At 40.1% G+C, this 27,467-nt stretch overlaps 1 long non-coding RNA gene across 1 annotated transcript; it reads left to right on the top strand.

Moving 5' to 3' along the window:
* The first annotated feature begins 12,394 nt into the window (after positions 1-12,394).
* Positions 12,395-27,311, top strand: LOC311579810. The gene is made up of 4 exons (XR_014773252.1): positions 12,395-12,565; positions 25,514-25,679; positions 26,876-26,943; positions 27,240-27,311. It is a non-coding gene; the product is annotated as an uncharacterized lncRNA (long non-coding RNA).
* Positions 27,312-27,467: the final 156 nt, after the last annotated feature.

Here is a 27,467-nt window from a genome sequence, read left to right as displayed (position 1 = left end):
GTTGGCTCTTCACTCACCATTTTCCCTTGCTGTACAGAAAGAAGCATGAAGTCCTATTTGTCAATTTTTGACCTTACTACTTTAGTGACCGTAGTTCTGTTCAAGAAGTCCTTGCCTATGCTTAAACTTTGAACTTTTTCATTACTTTTTCTCTAGCACTGTCAGAACTTGGAGTCTTAAATTAAAAGTCTTTGATCCATTTGGAGGATTTTTTTTTGATAAGATGAGAGAAAAGAAACTGGTTTCGTTCATCTTCATTAAAATATCTAATTTGCCCAACATCCTTTTTAGAGGGACTGTTTTTCTTCAATGGATGTTTTTGGAAACTTTGTTAAAAATAAGGTGAGTTTTACTGTGTGAAGCTGTATCTGGGTTTTCTATTCTATTCCGTCAGTCTACATGTCTGTTTTGTGGCAAAACTATGTTGGCTTTGTCACTCTGGCACTGGATGCATTTGCAAGTGAGATATGGTGACACTGCCAGCATTATACTTTTGGCTGAAGAAGATTCTTTGTCTAACTGGGATCTTTTATGTTTCCATATGAATTTAAAGATTTTTATTTTTGTACTTCTGTGTTGAATGGTGCTATGCTATGTATGAATGTTGCATTCCAACTGTGGATTTCTTTTGGTAGGTCAGTCATTTTCACAGTATTGTTCTAATCCAGGATCATGATTGTGAGAGGTCTTTCCATATCCAAGGGTCTTCCCCAATTCCTTCTTCAGTGAGTTTTTTCTTTGGAATAGTTTTATTGGCTCTTTGAAGTTTTCCTGCCTTTTGCTTTGATCACATTCACATGCTCTCTTTCAACTGATCTCAGATCCACCTCCACATCCCAAACTCTCCCCTCAAAGTTGGGTTCTCATTTAAACGTATTTTTATTATTTATAATTGTGTGTATATATTTGTTTATGGGGCGTTATTATGTATTCCTGAGTGAAAGCACTTGGGCAGAGAGAAGCTTCAGATCATCCTGTATCTGGAGTTAGAGGAAACCACCCACGGTGGGTGCTATGAGTTAAACTTTGGCCTCTGGAAGAGCAGTGTACAATCTTAACCACTGAGGCATCTTTCTAAACCCACTACTCTTTAAAGCAAACCCATTGCATCCAGTTAAGCAGTGCCCATATATTCCTGTGTGTGTGGTCATCCTCTCTAGCATAGCAGACCTACCTAGTGCTTTACAATTCCCCCTTTCCTCAGCTATGGATAGAAATCTGTGACCACCTCCCCATCCACGCTAGAATCTTGTCTGTTTTGAGCTTGCACCAGGCTTAGGCATGCTGTCACTGATGCTGTGACTTCATGCGTACAGCTTCCTTGCTGTATCCAGGAAAAAGGAACATTCCTTGTGGTTGTCCGCTCTTCTTGTCCATCTTTCTACCCCATCTTCAACAGTGACTCTTGAACTAACAATCTCCGCACCCCCACCCCGCCCCACTCTGTCTGTGTGTGTATTAGATGGCTCATTTATGATGGACACTTTGCAGTACATTATTCTCTGCATGTTGGCCAGTTGTGGGCTCCTATATTAAATCACCATCTACTACAAAAGGAAGCTTCTCCGATGAGGTGTGAGAGATGCACTCACCCAGGTGTTTAGCAAGAACTCACTAGGAATCAGTTTTGCAGTAGCTCCCTTTTTCAGAAGAATAGGAGCAAGTTCTCTTTCACGGCCCACCACATGTCTAGCCACAGATCCTCAGAATTGACAATGGTGCCACATACGGAAATGTGAGCGTCTCCTCCTTTCAAGTTGGGATTCTGTCTGGCCTGAGCTTCAGATGGTCTTAGAAAACTCAAGAGCATCATGAGTGAAATTTCATGTGTGCAACTACTTTGTGTCTATTTGATTTATGATGTCATTGAATTACAGACTTTCTCTATTTAGGTTTTGTGTGGATGGCCTGCATACTGGTGTGGGTGGGATATTTTTAATGGATATTTTATTTATTTTGATTTATTCACGTTACACACCTATTGTTAACCTCTCACTCTTATCTCCTCATTCCCACCCTCCTTCCCTCTTCTGCCCTACTCCCCTCCCTTAGACCTCTGATGGGGGGAGGGCTTCCTACCCTACTGTCTGGCCACAGCCTATTAGGTCTCATCAGGATAGCCTGCATCGCCTTCCTCTGTGTGCCCTCAAGGCTGTCTTACCAAAAGAAGGTGGCCAAATCTTGGGCACCAGAGTGCATTTCAGTGGTTCATCAGCACTCCTGCCACATGTATACACATACATGGTGAATCAGCTGCCCATCTGTTACATCTGAACTTGGAGTCTAGGTTCTCTGCATGCATTATCCTTGGTTGGTGCATGAGTTTGTGCAGCCCCCTCCTGTTTTCTGATGCACAGGCCTTGATGGTCTCCCTGTGGAGCTCCTGCTCCCTCCTGGACCGCCCACACCGCCCCACCCCACCCCTACTCTTCGCTATTACTCTCAATGCTCAACCCAGAATCTAGCTCCTAATCCCAGTATCTGTCACAATCCCCCATTGGGTGGAGCATTTCAGAGATTTATTTGGGGCTAATATTTCCTTATAAGTGAGTATATAACATGCGTGTCTTTCTGGGTCTGGGTTACCTCACTCAGGAAGATCTTTTCTAGTTCCATCCATTGGCCTGAAATTTTCAAGATTTCCTTGTTTTTAATAGCTGAGTAGTAGTATTCCATTGTGTAAATGTACCTCAGTTTCCTTATCCATTCTTTGGTTGAGGGACATCTATGTTGTTCCCAGATTCTGGCTATTATGAATAAAACTACTATGAACATAGTTGACCAAATGTTCTTGTTGTATGGTGGAGCGTCATTCAGATATAAGCCCAGGAGTGGTATACCTGGGTCTTCAGGTAGCACCACTGCCAATTTTCTGAGAAAGTGCCAGATTGATTTCCAAAGTGGTTGTATAAGTCTGCACTCCCGCCAGCAATGGAGGAGTGTTCCCCTTTCTCCATAACCTTGCAAGCATGTGCTGTTGCTTAAGGCTTTGCTCTTAGCCATTCTGATAGATTTAAGTTCTTTTGAGTTCTTTGATTTGCATTTTCCTGATGACTAAGGATGCTGAGTATTTCTCTCAGTGTTTCTTGGCTATTTGATATTCCTCTGTTGACAATTCTCTATTTATCTCTGTACCCTATTTTTAATTGGATTAGTTGGTTGTTGGTGTTTAATGTCTTGAGTTCTTTATATATTTTGGATATTAGCCCTTTATCTGATGTAGGGTTGGTGAAGATCTTCTCTCAATCTGTAGGTTGCCACTGTGTTCTATTGACAGTGTCCTTTGCCTTACAGAACCTTTTCAATTTCATGCAGGCCCATTTATTAGTAGTTGATCTTTGAGCCTGAGCTATTGGTGTTCTGTTCAGGAAGTTGTCTCTTGTGACAATGAGCTCAAGGATCTTCACCACTTTTTCTACTAACATATTTAATGTCTAGTTTTGTGTCGAGGTCTTTAATACACCTGAACTTGAGTTTTGTGCAAGGTGATAAATATGGATCTATTTGCATTTTTATACATGTAGACATATAGTTACACCAGCACCACTTGTTGAAGATGCTATGTTTTTTCCATTGTATGATTTTTGGCTTCTTTGTAAAAAATCAAGTGCCCATAGATGTGTGGACTTATTTCTGGGTCTTCAATTCCATTCCATTTATCAACCAACCTACTGCTATGCCAGTACCATACCATTTTTCTTACTGTTGCTCTATAGTATGATTTGAAATCAGGGATGGATATTCCTCCAGACGATCTTTTAGTGTAAAGGATTGTTTATTTATTCTGGATTTTTTTGTATTTCCATATGAAGTTGAGAATTAATCTTTCAAGGTCTGTAAAACATTGTGTAGGTATGTTGATAGGGATTGCATCAAATGTGTAGATTGTTTTTGGTAATATAGCCATTTTTACATGTTGATTCTCCTGACCCATGAGTATGGGATATCTTTCCATTTTCTGATATCTTCTTCAATTTCCAGCTTCCAACTTGAAGTTTTTTTTTTTTTCATGCAAGTACTTCACTTGCTTGGTGAGAGTTACACAAAGATACTTTATGTTTTTTGTGCTATTGTGAAGGGTGTATTTTCTCTAATTTCTTTTTCACCCCATTTGTCATTTGTATACAGGAGGGCTACTGACTTTTTAGAGTTTATTTTGTATCCAGCCACTTTGCTGAAGGTGTTTATCAGCTGTAAGTGTTTCTTGGTAGAATTTTTGGTGTCATTTATGTGTACTGTCATATTACCTGAGAATAGTGATACTTTGAGTTCTTCCTTTTTAAATTATATCTCCTTTGATCCCCTTTAGTTGTCTTATTGCTCTAATTAGGACTTCAACTTCTATATTGAAGATATATGGAGAAAGTGGACAGCCTTGTCCTGTCCCTGATTTCAGTAGAATTCATTTAAGTTTCTCTCCATTAGATTGATGTAAAGCATTGCCCAGTTCCTTCTGACTTTCATAGTCTCCATTGAAAATCCATCTGTTCTTACAGGCCTGCCTTTATGTATAATTAACTCATGTTCTCTTGCAACTTTCTTTTTTATACAGTGCTTTGACTATTATATGACACTAGGAGTTTACTTTCTAGTCCATCTATTTGGTGCTCTAAAAGCTTCTTGGACACTGAGGGGCATCTCTTTTCTTAGATTAGGAAATTTTTCTTCTATTTGTTGTTGTTGTTGTTTTTTATTGTTTGTTTTGAACCAGAGTTTCACTATATAGTACTTGCTGGCCTGAAACTCACTATGTAGATCAACCTGGCCTGGTCACAGAGATCTGTCCATTTCTGACTCTTAAGTGTTAGGTATACATCACCATACCCAGCCTTTCTTCTATGATCTTGTTGAAAATAGTGTGTGTGTGTGTGTGTGTGTGTGTGTGTGTGTGTGTGTGTGTGTGTGTGTGTGTGCGTGTGCTTTCAACTTGGGTCTCTTCTTTTTATTCTATACTTATTATCCATTTGATCCTTTTTATAATGTACTAGGATTTCTTCATTTTCTGCTCATGGTATGTTTTAGATGTTATTGTTTTTGCCTCAATGACACAATTCTTCTATCTTGTCTTCAAAATCTGATAGTCATTCTTACATTTGATCCAATCTATTGTTGAAGCTTTTCATCTTATCTTATCTTTTTTTTCAGATATTCTCTCTTAGTTAAATTTTATTTGCATTTATTGTTATTTTTATTATATCATTCAACTGCTTTTTTGTATGTTTGTTTGTTTTGTGGTCTAAATTCGAGAATTTACTCATAGCCTCTTGGACTTACTCAAGCATAGTCACTCTTGCTATTTTGATATTATTATTTTGTATGTTATCTTAGTTGCGTTTTTCAGAGAGCATTACTATGGAAGTTCTAATGTTTGACAGAAAACCATTGTCTTTGTTGCTCATGTTATTTGTGCTTTTATAAGATGACCTAAGCATGATGACCTACATGATGACCTAAGGTATTAGGCGTGTTTCTTTGTATGGATATTTTCTTTCCCTTTTGTTACATGAGTATTTGGATTGCTGAGTGTGTGGGCAACACAAATTGGACTTGGTGTTTTTTGGGGGGAGTTTTGTTTTTACTTTTTTGGTGAGGGGAAGGACACAAGGGTGGGTGTAGACCTGAGAGGACTGGGAATGGAGAGTTATTAGGGTGCATTATGTGAGGTTCCCAAATAGTCAATTAAAATATTATATTGGAAAAATATTTGCTATTTGGTGTCTTACATGTAAAGGCTGTCAATTCTACCTCTTGGATATTAAGGTCTAGACTCTGGCAGAAGCCCCTGTGTTCCAAGACAGCCTGCCATGTTGTCACCAGGGTCCATCTATGCAGAACATGTGACTTTGCATTTTACTATGGGTTTTTTGAGCTTGAGCTAAGAACAGTGAGGCTGTCTGGGTGACATGTCTGGTATGGTAGTAAGCAACTCAGGCCCAAGCCTAACATTTTTTCCTCAGTTGCCAAGGCAGCTTTCTTTGAATGCTAAATCTCAAGATTTTCCTTTGAGTAGAACTATATATAGACTTTTCACCTTAATTTTTCATGGTTTGAAAACATGACTCAGGTTTCTGGGGCAAAAATACCATGCTCACAACTTCTCTTACTGTTTTCCTGTGATAATTCATGTCCCTGGGTTTCTCAGCCTTTTTCTATCAGAGTAAAATCTCCCCCCCAAAATCCTTCATGAACAGAAATGCTTTCATTAAAACAGATTTCTTGTGTGTATACAGGGAGAGGGGCAATCTACTTACATAGGTATGCAGTATGTAGCATGTTGTCTGTGCTATCAAGTTATTGGCTAAAATAATTCTATTATGCTTGTACTTTAGACGCTAATATGTACAATCTCAAGTGACAGATTGAAAGTACATTTATCTCCGTCAGGAGCAATCATTTCCCTTGAAACGACAAACCTTTGGTTATTGGTTCATTAAGTCCATTTAATGTGTTCTGAAAAGCAGCACTGAGGGTTGGAAACAAAGACAATGGCTTCCATTGTCAGACAACGTACGCCTCCCTAGAGAAGGGATCCTCATCCTTAGTACCTAAAATAGAGGAGTGGGTTTCACAGAGAAGGTCTCAAAACCAAGCTATCCTACAGAATACTGATGAATCTGTCACCTCAACTACTGAAGAACGTTAAAGTCTTTTATGTACCTTAAGGTCTTAGGGGAGGATCTGCTATGTCTAGGTCATTGCAGAGGTCACCGAGCAACAAAGTACATGGACATCTCCCAGAAAGATGGATTCTCTTGATTGAGAAGCAATTTTCATGATAAAGGTCTAGGGAAGAAGAGTCTGAAACAAGCACAGTTATTCTGGTGAATTTGGGTGTGGCCTGGCCCTACCATTGGCACAGATCATCACCTGGCTATTAGCTACATCCACTCCCAATCTTCAGGATGGAAAACAGGTATACCTTTCCTCTGTAGAGGAGTCAACTCTGCGTGTTTAATACTCCTGGTATCCCTAGTGTTTCTGTATGAGCACGAGGAACTCATGCCTATTACACCCTTAGAATTTACACTAATGGTGGGCGAAGTTCATTATGATAGATTTAATTAAAAAACAAAAAGACATGCTTATTGCCCAATCACCCAACCCTAATCTTGAGCTTTCTAATGCCTGCTGGCCAGGCATTTACTTATTCTTGTACTTTGTTGGATAATGAAACAGCCCCAGAGCTGCAATCCCCCTCAAGCAGTAACAGATTTTTTTTTTTAATGAAATTGTATTAGGAAAGTTTCCAAGAAATGCTAAATCTTAAAACCCAGGCTTCGGAGAACTTGTAAATAAGTGAACTTCTGTTGTTCTCTAAAAAAAATATTTCAGTGTTATATGCTTAGCGTAGAATAAATCACCAACTGCTGCAAAATAAAGGGTCCCCTGATTATGTCGATTATGTTTCCGTGCTTAGGGATGAGAGTGCTGCAGAGCTAAGGAGACCCAGCACCAAGAGCTCATGATGTGTGGGTGCCTGCCAAGCTCTCTCTACCGGCTTCCAGAGATTGACAGTGACAAGTGTCCTGAGAGCACTTGCTGTCTCTCCCTAGGCTTCTCACACGTTTCTTTTCCCTGATGGATTGACTGGGGAAACAAATCCATGTTAAGTTGGCATCAAACTCCAATATTTTTATATCCTTCGATGAATGTAATAACCTTTAGCTTTGGGGCAAGATTTGCTCTCTCTGAGAAGAAAGTCTCATAATCATTTGAAAAACCCACAGCCATTCTTAACTCAAAATAATTCTAAACAAAACACTCCAAGACAGAAGACTTGGCAAGTGCGTCAACTTCCATGTCATTAACTTAGCCTGGAAGCCACATCACATCACACGGCTTTCTGTTTTCCAGAGGAGGATTTATATTTGATATGATATCTTCATATTGTAGTTATCTATTAAAATACCACATCATACTCCATAAACATGTATACTTGTGAAAATATATGTAAACGAAATTTTATGAAAGACTGACGTTAAAAAAAAAAACAAAACTCCACTCTAGACAGGGAAGTTCTTCCTCATGTGAAAAACCCAAAGCCAGTCACATATGCTTTCCACAGGGGAACAGCTGTGGAGTCATAGAATGGCATATTGTTGCCCCTTACAGAAGTATTTGTGTGTCACAAAAGAAGCAAGAGAGAAAATCTTCTGCCATTTTGTTACCTTCATTATCGAAAGCATCCTTTCCTTCTCTTCAACAGCAGAGCCCTCAGGTGGAGACATGCAGAGAGATGGCCACCATGCCGCTTCAAGACCCTCATTATAAAGTTCACTCTGACGTCCAGATCTCACTGTCTGATTTAATCTTGAAACAGCATATCCTAAGGAAAGATGAACCTCTCTTCCTTCATAATACGCATTTTAAGAGTTATGTTATAAAAACCCATTTGCCACTATGTTGTATTACATTCTATTTTCTCTTATTACTTCATAACTTACTTGAGTGGTTTCTTACAAAAATGAGTGCAGATTATTTGTTTTAACATCTGCTTTCTTACATTCTCTGCGTTACTATACCCCGCAAATATGGCTATAAAATTAACTCATCATATACCAATCATTTAAAAATAATAATCTTGATAAAATCTTTTTAATATAATTGTACACTTTTATATTTGTTTTCTAAAATAGCAGTGCCTCATATTGGGCAGAGCGTCTGAGAAAAAGCAGACCTATATTTTCCACATGCCCTAAAGAAAGCAATAATTACTTATAGTATCTTTTATTTCTTCTATTAAATTAAGTCATATAAATGCTAGATAACAACATTAGATAAATTTCATTAAACCTAACATGAGTTAGAGTCTTGAGTAAAATTGTTTGAATCAAGCTCAGCGCAGACTATTTAGTGACTTCAACAGAAGTATTGTGAGGCCTTAGACGTCAGCAGCAAAGGGTACTCATGTTCAGGATGTGAGGGGTTAGGGCACAGCTTTGGTATACTTCCAGGAGGATGCTAAGCAACTGGCACTATAAAGATAATAGTGAAGGTCAGCCAGCCTGTCATCTGATCACCCAACATGTGTGTCAAGGCTAGGATATGTAGAGAAATTCCCAAGTATCCCAGTGGCTTCAGTTCAGCTCAGTCCCTGCTATGGGTGCAGCTCACTTGAACTGCTGTCTGTGCATCTGGACCAGCTGTTCATGTGTCTGCTCGTGTGGTCCTGCCCCTTGGCCTCTGCTGATGGACTCAGTTCTGCAGCCCCACTCCATTCTGTGGCCCAGCAGCAGTAGTGTTTCTCTAGAAATTAGCTGCTTTCTTATCTCCCCATAGACTCCTTTCAGTTTCTTCCCACTTTGGTCTCCTGGGCCTCATTGCTTATTTATCTAATCTGTGCTTTTTTTTCCTACCCTCTCATTTCTCAAACTTGCGGCAAAATTGTTTCATAACATTATGAAAATTTAGGGGTTTTCTCTCTCTTTTATGCTCTTCTAATCTTTTATGTATTCAGTTTCCTTTTTTTTTGTGGGGAGTGTAGAGAAGCCTTTTGGAGATCCACAGAGAATGTCCAGTGAAGTATCAGAGGCTCCCAAGACTCTCCTATGGTCCTGATCCACTGCACACAGCATTGATGTACTAGGGACTCCTAGCACACTAGAGAAGTCTCAAAGTGGATCCGAGCTAGGGCGATGACTACTTCCCCCCTTCTTTACAGAAGTCTCCTTTCTTTTTTATATCTCTTTTTAAAAATTTAATTTAATTTATTTTTTCAAATTTTATTTTCTTAATTTATTCAAATTACATCTCAATGGTATCCCATCCCTTGTATCCTCCCTCCCTCCCATTTTCCCCTTACTCCCCTCCCCTATGACTGTGACTGAGGGAGACTTCCTCCCCCTGTATATGCTCATAGGGTATCAAGTTTTTTCTTGGTAGCCTGCTATCCTTCCTCTGAGTGCCACCAGGTCTCCCCATGCAGGGGACGTGGTCAAATATGAGGCACCAGAGTGAGTGTGAAAGTCAGACCTGACTCTCCACTCAACTGTGGAGAATGTCCTGTCCATTGGCTAGATCTGGGTAGGGGGTTGAAGTTTAATTTTATTAATGTATTCAGATTACAACTCAGTTGTTATCCTATCACTTGTATCCTCCCATTCCTCCTTCTCTTCTGCTTTCACCCTATTCCCCTCCCTTAGGTCTAAGACTGAGGGGGACCTCCTCCCCCACTATATGGTCATAGCTATCAAGTCTCATCTTGGTAGGCTGCTTCTTCTTTCTTTGAGTGCCTCAGGCCTCCCCACCAAGGGGCAGTGGTCAGATATGGAGCACCAGAGTTCATGTGAGAGTCAGTCCCCACTCTCCACATAACTATGGAGAATGTCCTGTCCATTGGTTTGATCAGAGTAGGGGTTCGATGTTTACTACTTGTATTGTCCTTGGTTAGTGCAGTAGTTTGAGCAGTCCCCCCTGGGCCCCGATCCACCCATCACGATGTTCTTCTTGTAGGTTTCTAGGACCCTCTGGGTCCTTCTATTTCCCCATATCCTATATTTCTCATACCTAGAGTCTCAGTAGGATATCTCCTAAGGTGACCTTGCCGCCCCACATGCCCCACATTTCCTCAAACCTACACCAACCTGTCTGATTGCTATTGGTGCCTGAGGCTAGTATGAGATGATCTGATTGGCCCTTTAACCTCTTAAAGACCTTTACACTGGACAACAAAGGTACAGAATTGTTGGATGGCTCTTATTTCAAATACTTAGTTTCTTATTTTATTTCATTTACATATTGATTTCATATATTTAATGCATCAATATCTATAGATGAGCCTTATCACTATTGTAGACTAGGAAGTCTAGAATCAGAGCAGCAGTGGGAGCTCACTGTTTACTCAGGTCATTAACTGGTTCCTTTGGACTACATATTGGGGCTTTCAGGATGGCTAGTGACTGAGTCTTAGTACAGACAAAAAGCAGTATGGCTCCCAGACAGCAAGACAAGGAAGCACCATCAGTCTCTCTCTCTCTCTCTCTCTCTCTCTCTCTCTCTCTCTCTCTCTCTCTCTCTCTCTGTTTTCTAGTACCACAGACAAGAGCGTTATTTCTTTCTTCCTTAGGCCCCATTTTCTGTCCTCCAACTCACGTAGCTTCCAGTCCACCCAGCCCCAGACTCTAACAGATGGCTTTCCTGTTGCTACTTAAGCAAAAGACACTAGTATATATATATTTTTTTTTTCAACTGCTGATCTTCTTGGATGGAGTTAACGCAGCCTGTTCAGCTTTTCACCCTCCTTTTCATTGTGTGACAACTCCCTGTATTACATTTTCTCCTTTTAATCTTCACAGTAGTTTTTGTTTTCTGGTTTGTCCTAAATAGGCACAGATTTGGAATTTGGTCCTGTGAGCTCCAGAAGCCTGCACTTCTCTCTAATAAAACAAGTGGTTCAAGTGCACTTACTGGCCTGTCTCTGGAAATCCGAATCACCAGCAGATGCTAGCTCACATCTCCCTCCCAGTCTGAGGAGGGTGAATGATGTATTGTGGTTTTAATTCATGCTTTAAAGCTTACCCATCCAGTGTTCAAATGATTTTACATTGTATATATCATTTTCACTGAATTTTGTTAGCATATTTTCACAGTAGTGTTAAAACAGATCTTTTTTAAATTGCATGTTTTTTTCTTTCCTTTTCTTCCTTCCTTTCCTTCCTTTCTTTTTTCTTTTTATCTTTCATCCTTCTTTCCTTCCTTTTTCTTTTCTTTCCTTTTTTTTTCTTTTTTTTGGTTTTTCAAGACAGGGTTTCTCTATGCTATCTTGGCTGGCCTGGACTCACTTTTTAGACCAGGCTGGCCTCAAACTCATGGCGATCACCTGCCTTTGCCTCCCAAGTGCTGGGATTAAAGATGTGCACCACCACCCCCAGCTCCTTCCGTTTTCTTTCTTGTCCCATGCCCTCTGTAATCCAAAACTTTTTTTTGAGATATTGTTAAGAACCAGCCAGATTTTGTAAACTCATTTAGACCCTTTAAGTGATATTTCAGAGAAAAGGAGAGAATTGGAGAGACAAATGACACTGTATTCGTGGTGTCATCCTTCATCTTTGAGAACATCACATGTTCTTCAGCAATTACAGAGATTGCTTGGAATTCAAGAACAGTAAATAAAAATTCCCACAAAAATACCAAAAAGTGCTAAAGTTTGCAAACAGTAATGTGTGTGTGTGTGTGTGTGTGTGTGTGTGTGTGTGTGTGTTAAACTTAAAAGAAATTTATTAAAGAAGGATGAAACTATATGTGTCTTGCTCAGCCATCATCAGAGAAGTTCCTCTTGCAGTATATGGGAACAAATACAGAGACTCACAACCAGATAATGTGCAGAGAGTGAGAAACCCTGGCACACTCAGTCCTAAATGATAGGTCTCCACTTCAATCCCTTCCCTCAGGGACCAGGGAACCCTGCGGAAAAGGAGGCTGAATGACGCTTAAGGATGGAAGACACCAAGGAAACAAACTCTTTTAGACCTAACAGGAGGGACACACATATGAACTGACAGAGCCTGTGACAGCATTCAGGAGGCCTACACAAGTCTACACCATGTGGGATCCCAGTGCTAAGAGGGTGAGTAGACTAAAGCCTCCATCCCTAATCCCAAATCTATCTCCAGCTGACAACCACTCACAAAAGAAAAAAATAGTATTTTCTAGTGGAGTCTCATTGGATATATATACCACACTTAAGGCCAGGCCCCATGGCCAGCAGTATGTGGCCAACAAAGAATTAACTCAATGGTAACTTACATCATAATGCTTTGTCATGGTATGTTCTTCTATTTTAGCCTTACCAATATTTTGCTTACATATTATGGTTTCCAAACTTGTTTTATGGGATTTCTGTATATGTGAGTATGTCTGTCTCAGAGTCGGTATATTTTTCTTGTGCTTTTTCTTTGGCTGTTTCCCCCTAGTTGTTTGTTGTGTCCTATGCCAGTTTGCTTGATGATGATGATGATGATGATGATGATGATGATGATGATGATGGTGATGATGATAATGGTGATGATTAATTATTTTACGTGCCTATTTTATTTTCTAATGAGAGATAGAAAGAAGGGTATAGAGTTGGGTAGGTGAGGAAGTGTCAAAAATCTGGGAGAAGCTGGGGGAGGGGAAACTATAACCAGAATATATTGCATGAAAAATCCATTTTCTATTTTTAAATGGCTAACTTATTTATATTTTCATTGATGTTTTGTCTCCATGTATGTTTGTTTGAGGGTATCAGATCTCTTGGAATTGGATTTCCAGATAATTACGAGTTTGCCTTTTGGATGTTGGGTATTGAACCTAGGTCCTTCGAAAGAGGAGCCATTGCTCTCAAACCCTGAGGCATCTTTCCAGTGCATGAAATTTTTATTTTCAATAAAGAATGAAGCAACATCATCTAGTGCAGCAGGTCTCAGTCCTCATAATAGTGATTCCCTTATTACACACAGTTTCTCGAGTTGTGGTGATGCCCAACTATAAAATCATTTTTGTTGCTCTTTCATAACTGCAATTTTCTACTGTTGTGGATTGTAATGTGAATATCTGATATGCAGATGGTCTTAGTCAACCCCTGTAAAAGGAGCCCACAGGTTGAGAACCACCGATGTAGAGTCTTTGTTGCTCTCTGTTAGGAGCCTCAGCTAAAATGAAAGGCAAGGCAATTTCACCTGTAGTAAGAGTCTCCTCCACAGCTGTGGGGGGGGGGGTTCAGCTTCTGTTTGAGTTCTTGGAGAATATGACACCCACATACCTTTTATGGAGTTGTGCCCAGCAAGGTGTTTTAAGTTCAGCATAATTCACTTCAATCAAGTTAGAGCAGAACTGGGCCAGAATGGAGCAAGGTTGGCTCGTTACCCTCCTCTGTGGGGAATGCTCTTATCTCTTATGCACTTAGCTGACGTCGTTCATGGTCTAGCGTTTACAGTTAGGTGGGGCTCTAGATACCACTATTGTGTTAATAAGAGGAGCTTACTCTCAGGTGTGTTTTGTAAATGAAAACACAAGAAGACACCGAAGTGAATAGTTAGTGATTAAGGCAAGTCCACCCTGTGAGAATGCACATTTTCAAAGAAAGCAATGAGAGTTATAGCGAATGAATAGAGCAGGACCATGCAAATCCAGTGAATGATTTACAGGCCAGGAGTCTCTCATTGTAAATGACAGAAAAGCAGCTCAAATGTCTTTCACAATAGAAAATGTATTGGTTTGTGTACAGAAAAACAAACAAGCAAACAAAACCTTAAGGCAACATTTCAGGCACAGTTAAATGAAGGGCATCACGTGTTACTACTCGGTCTCTGTTGAAGAGGGTCCTGCTGCACTTGAGGAAAAATGGCTCTCCACATCTCAGTGCTTGTCTCACAGCACATCAAGCTCAGCAAAACCGTCTTTTTTTTCTTATCTCCCCAGAAATGTTCTGGGAAAGAGTCTTATTGGCCTGTCTTGACTAACTGCACAGTCCTAATCAGTCATGATAGCTAAAGCATGGGGGAGCTTTGGCTAGACATAATTTATATTCCCACGCCTACCGGATAACTCTTGCTTTAAAATTCAAATGGCAGGGACTCGAGAGATGGCTCAGCAAGTAAGAACGCTTGATGCTCCTGCGGAAGACTAGATTTGGTTCCCCGTACCCATGTGGTGGCTCATAATCATCTGTAACTTCAGTTTCAGAGGACTCAGCATCCTTTTCTGGCTTCCAAGGGATCTAGACACAACATGCAGTGCATCTATATACATTTAGGCAAAACTTTCATACATGTAACATAAAAATAAATAAATCTCAAAATCTGAATGACCGTACTTTGTGTTTTTTTCATCCTGCTTCAAGTACAGAAAATCCTATCTCACAGCTGTTTCTCTTGGCACATGTTTCCTGGTTAGTGTTCAGGAGTGTGTCTTCTTCCACACACACTTCCTACACATCACCTCATAACACTGTTCATTGAAGCTGCGTCTATGGACTTCCGAACATGACTTGTCACGTAAGTATTATTCCTCCAGGATACCGGAGCATCCCAAAGGTGGGAACATGCTCACTCAATAACTACTTACAACTTTCTGTTTAACCAAACTTTATTTAAAATCCTGAAAAAGTGAAAAAAAAGATTACAATGAACTCAAAGAGAGAGGGGGGGCAAAGATATCTCAGGAGTCCCTCTTTGACTGGAAGTGGATATGGGGAACTCTGGAATTAAACTGCAGACCGGCTACTCTTCCTGGCATGGTTTCCCTTCCATGATCTCATCCTGTTCCCCAAGAGTCCCTTCCTCCTGACAGCACAGCTTCTGTTCTCAGGATTAGAATACATACAGCACTTAGTGTTTCAGCTTCTGGGCAACTGTAGGCATAAGGTCATTGTGTACCTCAAATTCTGATGTCCTGTCTAAATGCTATATAAACTCTGCTTCCCATTGTCCCCCTGATATGTCAATAGAGCAGCTTACAGCCAATGGATGAACAAGCGAGAAAATAGGGCTGGATTTCCTGCTAGTCCCGGAAGCAGGAGTTAGGAGATTCAGCCAGGGGATTTAGCCATAGGAAAGGTCCAAGGAAGATCAGGAGGAAGGAACTGGAGCCGAGGTAAGCTACAAAGTGCAAGTACTGCCAGGATGTTTGCTGGGAGTGAGACAAAAGAGCATAGAGGGTTAAGAACAGACTTAACCTGCTCAAGATTGTGTTGTGAAGCCTTGTAGTATAAAAGTCTCAATTACTTGTCTGATAACTGGATTAAGAAATAAGCTAAGGGAAACAAACACAGTTTTATAAAAAAGAACTTCAACAGGGACTATATCCTTTCTAGAATAGAACTGACTTTAAACTTTCAGATCTTAAAGTCTCCCTCATAAAACTTTCTGTGTCCAAATCCAAATACTTAAAATCTTCATGGATAGTGGTGTTACTCCTTCATTTCAACAGCAATGTACAGATAGTTTTTGTCTGGAGGCAAAAGTAGCAGAAATCAAAGCGTATGTTCAAATATCATGACTAAGATTTAAAAGAACCAAAAATGCAGAACTTAAACCTTTCTGAAGAAATAAAAGAATGACATTTGAACTCTCATTTTTACAGCTATACCCTTGCTAGTCTCTAAGAATTATTTTGCCTTTCAAATATGCATATTTATTTTATGTAAATTTAGGGTATAAATGAGTGCCTCATTACTGTCTATTCTAGAGACAATTTCAAATTTTTCATCATTTGTGCATTTCTGGACAGAGTGAACTAGGAATGTCTATGTTTGGGGACAGTGAAAATGGTTTGAAATAGTTCCACATTGTTGTAAACAAGAAACAGTGTGCAATTCTTCCCTCCGAGGATTTGCCAATGGCCATATTAAAGCAACAGCACAAATAAGACGCAATGTCAGAAGGTGGTGCTGGGAGAGGAGATTATTTTCTTAAAATTGTCAAGCAACAGGTAGAAAGAACCAGTATTTGGAACAGGTCTTGTGAGCATAAACACTCTAAATACATGGTCAACATGCTAACTTTTATTAGGGTGCATAATCACTTGTTCATTTTTCCATACGCATTTGCAGAGCACTTACAAAATGTTCAGAATTGTGGAAGATGTAGACAGCAAACCACAATCTCAGAAAGCAAGTGTCTTATAAACATTATGCATACATACTCATACATGCACACAGGACTACCGAGCAGCAATGCAGATAGGAATGCAGAAAGGAGAAAGTGACTAGGAAGGTCAGAGATTAGCCATTCCTAGCAGATGATGCAGAGTAGTGGTGGTAGCAAGGGGTACAGTTTGGAAAATAGTGAACATGTAAGTGACATATAGAAACAGGGAACAGCAGAACTGAGCTTGGAGACCCTGAATGCCATTCGGAGCTGCTGCCACATCACTTCACAATGATAAGGCTCTGCAGGATGGTTTTAGACCCAGGAGTTGATGGTGTGGTAATATGGATCACAGTTGTGCTTGAAGAAGTCAACCTGCTCATGTAAACAAGCCAAGGATAAGCTAGAGGAGGAAATAAAACATCTGAAAATAATTTTGACATTCTGACGGCTGGCTTTTGAAATCCTCACATAATTATTGTGACTGCATTTAACATGAGGCAAAGTAGCTCGACCTTTAAGATTCCATATTCAGTGTTTATCCAGATTTTGCATGACATTAAGTTAAAATTATCCCAGATGTTTTACTGTTTACCAGACTCTTCTTGGCCTTTTATTGTATTTGCAAATATATTGTATTAGTGCAATAAATGTTTAGAAGTGAGGAAAAGAGGGGCCCTTTTGTTGCCTTATATGTATATTTGGGAGTTTGTTGTTGTTGTTTTGGCCAGGATCTCTCTATTTACCCTTGGCAGTCTTGAACCTTACAATGTAGAATCAGCTGACCTCAAACTCAAGCTGGCCTTAGAGATCTGTCTACCTCTGCCTCCCAACTACTGCGATTAAAGACATATGCCACCATGTCTACTCTCATTACATACATTTGATAATGTATAGAGTGCAGTGCCTGTAGGATTGCCAGAGAACAGAGCCATCTGTGATTGGATTGTAACAGAGGGTACCAAAGAATTCACACGTTGGGGGACATTTGCTATTACTTCATTTCCGTCCAAATCTCTTTCATGTTGAACATTTTAAAATAACCTAGCCTTAGAACAGTTGAGAAGAGTCTCAGTAAAGTGAATTTGAAAGCTGCCTGCAGAGAACTAGCGTTAGAGGGTATGTGGGGTCTGGAGTAGGTTTTTATTACGATCTATCTGGCATAACGCATTTCCCCTATTCACTCTAACAGAATCTGATTGCTCGCTGGCAACATATCTCCCCTATTTATTCTCTCATTTATATAATCAAGCTTGAGTGAACACCAAACACATAACCATGCCAAAGTCTAGAGAAACTTAAGAGGCCCAGCCCAGTAGTGTGATTAGCAGAACAGCAGGTCAAGACGAACCTGAAAATCAGGCACCAGGCCCAGAGGTGACACATAGGAGAAAGGAGTTGGCCAGTGCAGGAGATCTTCCCACAGCTGGTGATTTGGAGATAAATTAGATTGTGAAGAGGTCATCTCATTCAGAGAGAAATTCCCAGTTATCTGAAAATGCCAGAGAAATGTGAATATTTAGAGACTGAGGCTGCTTTTTATATACTGGGCACATCTTTTAAAAGTCTGCAGTCCTCTGTGCTTCTAGGTAGAGATTAGAGATTGGGGGGTGGGAGATAGGATGTAGATGGCAAATATAACTTCTTAAGAAAAGAAATTAGAATAGATAATTATGGATTGAGAGGATGGAATGGAAGGATCAAGTGGAGAAGGAGAGAGTCGGGGATAAGGGAAGGAATATTAAGAAAGATAGCTAATTAAGGGCCATTTTAGGGGTAGTTAAACCCTAATACAGTAGAAACTTCCTAAGATATATACACATGTGATCTAAATAAAGCTCAATAAAGATAAATAAAGTCACCAAATAATGGAGGATCCAGAATCCCAACTGGATGTTTCCTCTCACCAAATGAAGTTTCCAGGACCAGAGTTAGGCTACATCTAATTGAGTTGTTGGCCAAAGGGGAAACCATAAACAACACAGGCTATTGCCAAGACTATAGGTTGCTCTCTACAAACTGATGACAAGGCCCCGCTGCTGAAGACAACACCTACACAACTCACTGCATATGGAGAAGATGAGCTGGTGCCTACAAAGAGCACACTCTCGTGTGCTAGTTTCTTTGGTACAGGAAAGGAAAAAGCAAATATTCCTGTGTATATCAAATGAAAAAAACAAATAAAACAAAATAAGACAAACAAAAACGTAGCAACAAAATGACTCCTACCAAAATTGTGCTATACTCACAGATCAGTGTCTTACTCAGCCATCACCAGAGAAGCTTCTACAGCTTCCTACAGCAGATGGAAGCAAATACAGAGGCTACAACCAGAAAATGTGCAGAGAATGAGAGACCCGGGAACATTCATCCTTACATTGGATATTTTCATCAAAACCTTCTCCATGAGTTCATATGTGCACTAATCAATCCTTTTGGTTTAGAAGACCTTGCTCTCATGGTGTCCTCCATTGTCTCTGGCTCTTATACTCTTTCTGTCTCCTCTTCCATGGAGCTCCCTGAGCTCTGAGGGAAGTCATGTGATGGAGACATCCCATTAGATTCTATCTCCATCTAATGTCTGGATGTGGGTCTCTGAATGTGTTCCCATCTGTTGCTGGAGGAAGCTTCTCTGATGTCAGAGTAAGGCACTAATCTATGAGTTCAGCAGAATATCATTAGGAGTAGTTTTGTTAATTTTACTTATTTGTTTATTTATTTATTTATTTTGGAACAGTACTGTTTGGTTTTACCCTAGGTCTCTAGTATATCTATTCTTTGGCTCTTGGTCACCCAATTACGTGTTCCATCTCATGAAATGGTCCTTAAATCAAATCAGACTGTGATTACTCCTACAAGTTCTGTGGCATCATTGTCATAGCATATTCTGCAGGCAGGACAGAGTGTAGGTCAAATGTTTTGTGGCTGGGTTGGTGTTTATGTTTTTGCTTTGGTGGCTTGCAGAGCATCTTCCCACACCAAACACAGTAGAACATTGGTGTGAAGGCTCCATGTAGGTACCAGCTCAATGAGTTGTGTGGGTGTTGTCCTTACTAATGGGACTCCACTCTCAGTGGAGCATCCTATTGTCTTAGAAGGAGACCAGGTTGTCTAGAGTTTTCCATGGAACCTTCCTTGCCAGCAACTCAATTGAGTGAAACCCAGTCCCATCACTGAAAGCCTTATTTGGTGTCAAGAGAAGACCAGTCTACCCCATTATTAGGAGACCTCATTAGGCTTCCCTTCATATATTTTAGGAAGTTAGTTGACTGATGTTTAATAACAGCTATGGCAAGCTTCTGAAGCATCTTTTTACAAGTAACATTCATTCAAGAAAGACAAAATCTTTCCTTCTTTCTAAAAGTTTTAATTATTTTTATTTTTGGGAGTGTGCGTGTGCCATGGCAGGGGTTGATTTACTCTTTCCTCTATGTGGGTCATATACATTGAATTTAGGTCATCAGGCTTGATGGTAAGTGTCTTCTGTCAGGCTTGATGGTAATTGTCTTCTGTCAGGCTTGATGGTAAGTGTCTTCTGTCAGGCTTGATGGTAAGTGTCTTCTGTCAGGCTTGGTGGTAAGTGTCCTCTGTCAGGCTTAATGGTAAGTGTCTTCTGTCAGGCTTGATGGTAAGTGTCTTCTGTCAGGCTTGATGGTAAGTGTCCTCTGTCAGGCTTGATGGTAAGTGTCTTCTGTCAGGCTTGATGGTAAGTGTCTTCTGTCAGGCTTGATGGTAAGTGTCCTCTGTCAGGCTTGATGGTAAGTGTCTTCTGTCAGGCTTGATGGTAAGTGTCCTCTGTCAGGCTTGATGGTAAGTGTCCTCTGTCAGGCTTGATGGTAAGTGTCTTCTGTCAGGCTTGATGGTAAGTGTCCTCTGTCAGGCTTGATGGTAAGTGTCTTCTGTCAGGCTTGATGGTAAGTGTCTTCTGTCAGGCTTTGTGGTAAGTGTCTTCTGTCAGGCTTAATGGTAAGTGTCCTCTGTCAGGCTTGATGGTAAGTGTCTTCTGTCAGGCTTGATGGTAATTGTCTTCTGTCAGGCTTGATGGTAAGTGTCTTCTGTCAGGCTTGATGGTAAGTGTCCTCTGTCAGGCTTGATGGTAAGTGTCTTCTGTCAGGCTTGATGGTAAGTGTCTTCTGTCAGGCTTGATGGTAAGTGTCTTCTGTCAGGCTTGATGGTAAGTGTCCTCTGTCAGGATTGATGGTAAGTGTCCTCTGTCAGGATTGATGGTAAGTGTCTTCTGTCAGGCTTGATGGTAAGTGTCCTCTGTCAGGCTTGATGGTAAGTGTCTTCTGTCAGGCTTGATGGTAAGTGTCTTCTGTCAGGCTTGATGGTGTCCTCTGTCAGGTTTGGTGGTAAGTGTCTTCTGTCAGCCTTGATGGTAAGTGTCCTCTGTCAGGCTTGGTGGTAAGTGTCTTCTGTCAGGCTTGATGGTAAGTGTCCTCTGTCAGGCTTGATGGTAAGTGTCCTCTGTCAGGCTTGATGGTAAGTGTCCTCTGTCAGGCTTGATGGTAAGTGTCTTCTGTCAGGCTTGATGGTAAGTGTCCTCTGTCAGGCTTGATGGTAGGTGTCTTCTGTCAGGATTGATGGTAAGTGTCTTCTGTCAGGATTGATGGTAAGTGTCCTCTGTCAGGATTGATGGTAAGTGTCTTCTGTCAGGCTTGATGGTAAGTGTCCTCTGTCAGGCTTGATGGTAAGTGTCCTCTGTCAGGCTTGATGGTAAATGTTTTCTGTCAGGTTTGGTGTTAAGTGTCTTTTGCTGATCCAGCTTACTAATCTCTACCCTTGTAAGCTATATACTAAACATGAAAGTGCTGTGGCAACACATGTTAATGTTTTACTGTGAATATATATGTATGTATGTATGTATGTTTGTATATGTATGTTTGCATGCATGCATGTATGTATATATGTATATTATTATTTAAATCATAGTTTGAAAAACTAAAACCTTTCTTTGAAATCTAAACTTGTACCCATAGATCTATAAAATTCATTAGTTACACATTTAGTAATGATTTTATAAAATTTTATGTGTAGGGGTATCTTGACTGCATGGACTAATGTATACCATGTACTTGACTTGTCCTCAAGGAAACCAGAAGAAGGGCATGGATTGATCCCCTGGGATTGGAGTTACAGATGGTTATAAGCTGCCGTGTTGGGTGCTAGGAACCAAACTAAGGCCCTTTGGGAGCTTCTGCTGAAATCACTGTTCTTCCCTGGTATCAGGCTAGCTTCTTCAGCCTTCCAATACAGGCTGGGTTTTCAGATGCTTTTGCTCTTAGTCTAATGGTAAGGCCCAATAAATGTTTATTTTTAGGCTATAGTTGTTATGGTGCTATTATTTAACTACTTTCAGAATAAAAGGCACAAATACCTGCTTTATTTTAGAATAACCTTGGTTTACCTGGGGCTGGGCAGATATTAACCTCCTAAACTACCTTCCAATCCCTCGTCCTCTATCCCACGCCATCTGTTCTAGCAATTTCTGTCCCGGCTACTTCCCATCCAAAATCCCCAAATACTTGCTAAGCTTGTTCATCTAGGCCATTTTTTTTTTCCGTGTGGAGCTTCAGAGTTCCTCCTCTGGGCCCATACGGCTGTTCTCTATCACAAGGCAGTCTCCTCCTTCTTCCTGCTCTGGGTCCATCTGATTCTTTCTCCCAAGATCCTCTCTGTCCCCAAACTGGTGAACCTTCACCACACCCACCTTCCTCTGACTCTGCCCAGCTATTGGCTTTCTTTACTAGTCAAACAGGGAGGCAAGGTTAAAGGGTATTCCATGGGGTGCATGACAGTCTGCAGTACCGGTTTCAGGGGGCAAGGAATTAACAAATATAAATTACCAGATCATACTCCAACAAGATGCTCTTGTGTGAAAATAGCCACTGTTGGACTACTCAGACTATATCATCTAGAAAAATCTGATAAACGACCTTTTGTTATATCATTTTGTCCATCCTGTTTTTCTAGAGAACCCTAACTAATACAATGTAGAAAAAAAAATTCTCTTTTTTATGAGTACACAAATGTGCATACACGTGCACATGTACGTGCTTGTGTAGGGGCACACGTGCACACACACACACACACACACACACACACACACACACACACTTTGTTGACAATGGAATTAAGCTGAATCAAAACTCTCAGTGAAAAAGGCAGGAAACTCAGGACAATTGGTTCATGTGAATTTAGAATGAAAAATGTTATGCACTGTAAAAATAGATCCACTAAATGTAAATTATCCTAAATTAGGTCTCTTTAAGTTATTCAAATAGACTGCTAAGTCAGGAGAATTATATATAATTACTGTGCATCGCATTCACAGACACTTTAAGGAAATGCTTCAAGATATTGTTAAGGAATATCCCCAGAGCCATGTACAGTGGTGATGATATTTGGAACAAAAAAATATGAAAAGTTGAATAATCACTTATATATGTTGTACTGAGATATGTCAAAATGTCAGCTTTCGCAGCACAAGTTGTTTTCCCTAACAACACTAGGAGAGAACATGTGATGCGTCGTGGACTCGAGACTCACTGGAGAGGGCTTACCAGGCTCCCAGCTGTAAATCGCTGTGGCCACACTGTGACTAGGTTCCTATGGTTAGTGCTCAACGGTTGTGTTTTCTAGAAGAATACACAAACAGGAACCCCTACAGGAATAATGGGGTTGTTGTGCATGGAATAGGGAATGTTAAGTCTGAGGGAGCACTGAAGGTCTTAGGGATGCTTAGACGGTAGAAAAGCATGAATGTGAGAGAAGAGGCAGCTGTATACAATAGATCAGCGATGCAGATGAGGGCTTAATTAGTCCTTCACTGGCCTAGAGGACAAATCTGGAATCATATGTAAAAATTAAAAATGGATATTTTTTAAAAAAATATAATCACTTTCCATTTAGTAAGGTTATAGTGTGGAAACCTCAAGGTAAAAATATATTGGAAATTTTTCTTTCTTTCTTTCCTCTCTTTATTAAGGAGAGACACAATACAAGCTAGTAGTAATCTCAGCACTCAGGAGGCAGAGGCAAACTCAAATATCTGTGAGTTCGAGGCCAGCCTGGCCTAAAGAGAGAGTTTCAGGATATTCAGGGCTACACACAGAGAAACATGTCTCCAAAACAAAACAAAACAAAAAATAAACAATAGATACAATACAATATATTCTGGTTACAGTTTAGTTTCCCTCTACTATTCTCGATTTCCTCCACTTCCCTTCCCATCTGGAAGAACAGCTATCTAAGTGATAACAACAATATATAACAAAATTAAATATAATAGGATAAAACAAAATCCATCACATTGATTGGACTAGCAAAGCAATAGAAGAAAAAGAGTGCCAAGAGAAGGCACAAGAATCAGACACACTCGTTAACACTCATGAATAGCATAAAAAGACTAAACTGAAGCTATACTATATTCTCAGAGGACCTGGTATAAACCTGATTGGTTCTGTGCTTTCTGCTTCAGTCTCTGTGAGTTCATAAATCAATTGATATACGGGGCCTTGTTCTCTTTTGTCCTCCATCTCTTCTGGCTCTTACCCTCTTTCTGTCTCCTCATTCATGGGGTTTCCTGAGTTCTGAGGAGAGGTATTTAATGTAGCTATCACATTTAAAGCTATATGTTTCAAGCTCTTCCCATCTCTGTCTCAGTGTGTGTGTGTGTGTGTGTGTGTGTGTGTGTGTGCGCGCGCGCGCGCTCAGTGTGTGTGTAATGTCTGGCTGTGGATTTCTGTATTTCTCCCCATATGCTGCAGGAAAATAAAATCTCTGATGATGGCTGAATAAGGCAGTGAACTGTCAATGTTCACATGCAGGCGCTATCTTCAGCAACGAAGGCCTGCTGGCTGTTTATGAAGAGTAACACATTATCTTAGCAATGCTGTTTGGGGATTTCTGTGGCACCTCTTCGGGCTATTGAAAAATTTCTTTTCTTTTTTTTTTTTTTTGTGGTACCTTATTGAAATTTTTATTTTTATTTTTATTTTTTATTTATTTTTTTGCTGTTCTGCCTTTCTTAAATTTATTCTTTTTTTCTTATTAATTTATTCTTGTTACATCTCAATGGTTATCCCATCCCTTGTACCCTCCCATTCTTCCCTCCCTCCCATTTTCCCCTTATTCCCCTCCCCTATGACTGTTCCTGAGGGGGATTACCTCCCCCTGTATATGCTCATAGGGTATCAAGTCTCTTCTTGGTAACCTGCTGTCCTTCCTCTGAGTGCCACCAGGTCTCCCCCTCCAGTGGACATGGCCAAATGTGAGGCACCAGAGTACCAAAGGGAAACTATGCACATGTTTTCAAAGGCTTGAGTCGCAGCATCTCTCAGGAAGTGAGAGCTCTGAACAGGTTGTGTTTTAGGGGACTTCTCACATGTATTTATTTTTATCATTCACCTGATATTTCTATCTCATTATTTTGATATCTAGTTATCCAGAATAATCTCTTTCACTTTACTTTTAAAACGATGCCTGTGAAAAATGTTCACACAGGACTAGAGACAGCCCCAAGTACTTCAGTGAAAGCTCAAGTTTTCTTTCAGTCTGGCCTGATCAAGACAATTTACATTGAAATTGTGCAGAGATAAGTCATTTCCAGAATTTGTTTAACCAACATATGCAGCATGTTTTAATTACATGTAGCCTAAATAATTTGATCTCTACTCAGAAAAAAATCTTTTAAAAAATCACTTTGTACTTTTTTGACCTACATATGACCACATATGTAAATATTAATATTTACAGATTCACATTTATAATAAAAAAGGAACCATAAGTTTTCATAGACATACTCTGCGGAAGCATTTTGAAGCCCATCTTCTGTTTGTCACCATGGTAGCTGTTCTTTGCACTCATTTGAACACAGGCAGAGGCTAAATTATGACAGCATCTTTTGGACCATGGTGAACTGTTTCTATTTTTTTCCTTTGAAGATCTGGAATATTATGAAAATTTTGATTTCTGACAACAAGATCTATTTACATTGTAAAAACATCATCTTTCCACTGCTGTCTGATGAAAAGCTGGCCTGGGCTCTGGTTGAAGCAGGAAGCCAGGGCATCTGTGAAGTTGGAACTGAAGATGTCAAGGAATGACAAGGTACCTAGTAGCAGGGGAAGGCAAGAAGTGCCATCATTTTGGGCTTTCTGTACTTTGAAATGTATTTCTCACGGAAGATATAATTGATATTAGAGAATCCTTTGCCACATGAAGCCAATATCTGGCCTCTGTTAAATCTGTCATATGACCTTCCAGTTGATAATTACCAACACAAGAAAAAACTTAAGGGCACAGCTTTATGCAAGTAAGCCTTCACTCCTTGCATCTGAGAACAGCTGTGGACCATCAGTTTACTTTTGTTCTGCCTCATTTTGTTAATAAAAAGAGGAGCCTACTAACAGTGAAAAGAAATCCCCGAAATGGACAAAGGTAAAGGGTATGGGCATCACACACTATCCACACATGTACTGGTATATGTCATTTTTATTTTTTACTACTGTCTACATATGACACACTGTATGCACTGCCTTATAAATAAATGTCAAACTTGGAGACACATTTTCTGAACATGCCTGCACTTTGTCAAATTGGTAACTATGATAAAGCCCCTCCCACCTCACTGCCATTTGCTGCTTTGTGTCAGCAAGCCAGTGTGCCTTCTGCTTTCAGGTTGCATTGGGGATAGGGTGGGAGGTTAATTCTCTAACATGTTCAGGACTTGGCATATAATTTGCATCAAAATTCTTTAATGTTTTCAACAGAAAAGCTACACTCCTGAAATTTTCAAATGCTTGTTTAGTTAAAGTGTCCTGACCTATTTAGGATCAACAGGAGGATGATTGTCACAGCAACATGGTTTGGTCCCATCAACATGAAGGCTCTGTGGAAATTAGAAGGAATCCTGGAGCCACTTTGTGGGCTGATATGTCCACAGCTGGTTTTCATCTTTTCAGGGAAGGGAGAACTTGCCCTTAATTCTCATGGTTTGGGAAATAATGGAAACAGTACAAGAGAAAATTTCTTCATGCCCTTCAAATGAACAACACTATGAGTTCCACATTTACTTACCAGTTAAATGCTAAAGGACTTTTTAGTTATTACTGCATCCTTCAGTTAGCATCACTTATAGAAAAGAAAATGGAGTGTGGAGTAGAGGCCCTCTCTTTGTCACCTTTGTTGACACTGATGCTCAAGGCATCCAAGAATACAAATTCACACTCCTTTTATGAGCAGGAGCATCCAGGTTACTCGGGCTTGATGGACAGGTCGCAATGTTGATTTAATTCTTTCTACAGGTGATGAGAAAAGAGAGGTCAGTACAACGGAGGAGAAAGTGAAAAGGAATTCCTGGCGCTGAGTGTGTGTGAGCATTCTTGAACTTGGGTACACTGTGGAGAAACATGAGGCTTCTCAGACATTAGTGGACTGGAACCGTCACTATACACTGGGTTATATAAGCCTGGGAGGGAACTTGCCTTGAATATTTGTGAGGAATCTTCTTCTAAAGAAATCTGGCACCTGGAGGCTGCTCTACACAGACAAGTAGAATCTGAGACAACATTGTTCCTTTATTTCAAGTTCCCAAGTTCTACTCTATTTTATTACTTTTGAAAGCTTAGCATTAAGTGGTTAACAATGATGCCTGAATGTTATTTCTAGGTAACATTTAAAAAAGATACTGAAAAAGCTGTAGCTGTATCTTCTTTTCCCGAGAGCCTTCCCAATTATGTGGCTGGTAAATGCTTTGTAGTTATTCTTTGGGGGGAAAAGGCATCCTAGACATTGAAAATTGTTTTCCAGTTTTATCTCGTTACCAACATTGAACTCTGCTGTGGGATATATTTGAAGCTTCTGACTATATGATGTTCATTGCTCAGTGTTAGTTGC

The sequence above is a fragment of the Acomys minous genome (genome assembly GCF_964271855.1).
Source record: "Acomys minous genome assembly, chromosome: 12".
Classification (NCBI taxonomy): Eukaryota; Metazoa; Chordata; class Mammalia; order Rodentia; family Muridae; genus Acomys; species Acomys minous.
The sequence above is the reverse complement of the archived record's forward strand: the minus strand, read 5'-3'. Positions and strand labels throughout refer to the sequence as shown.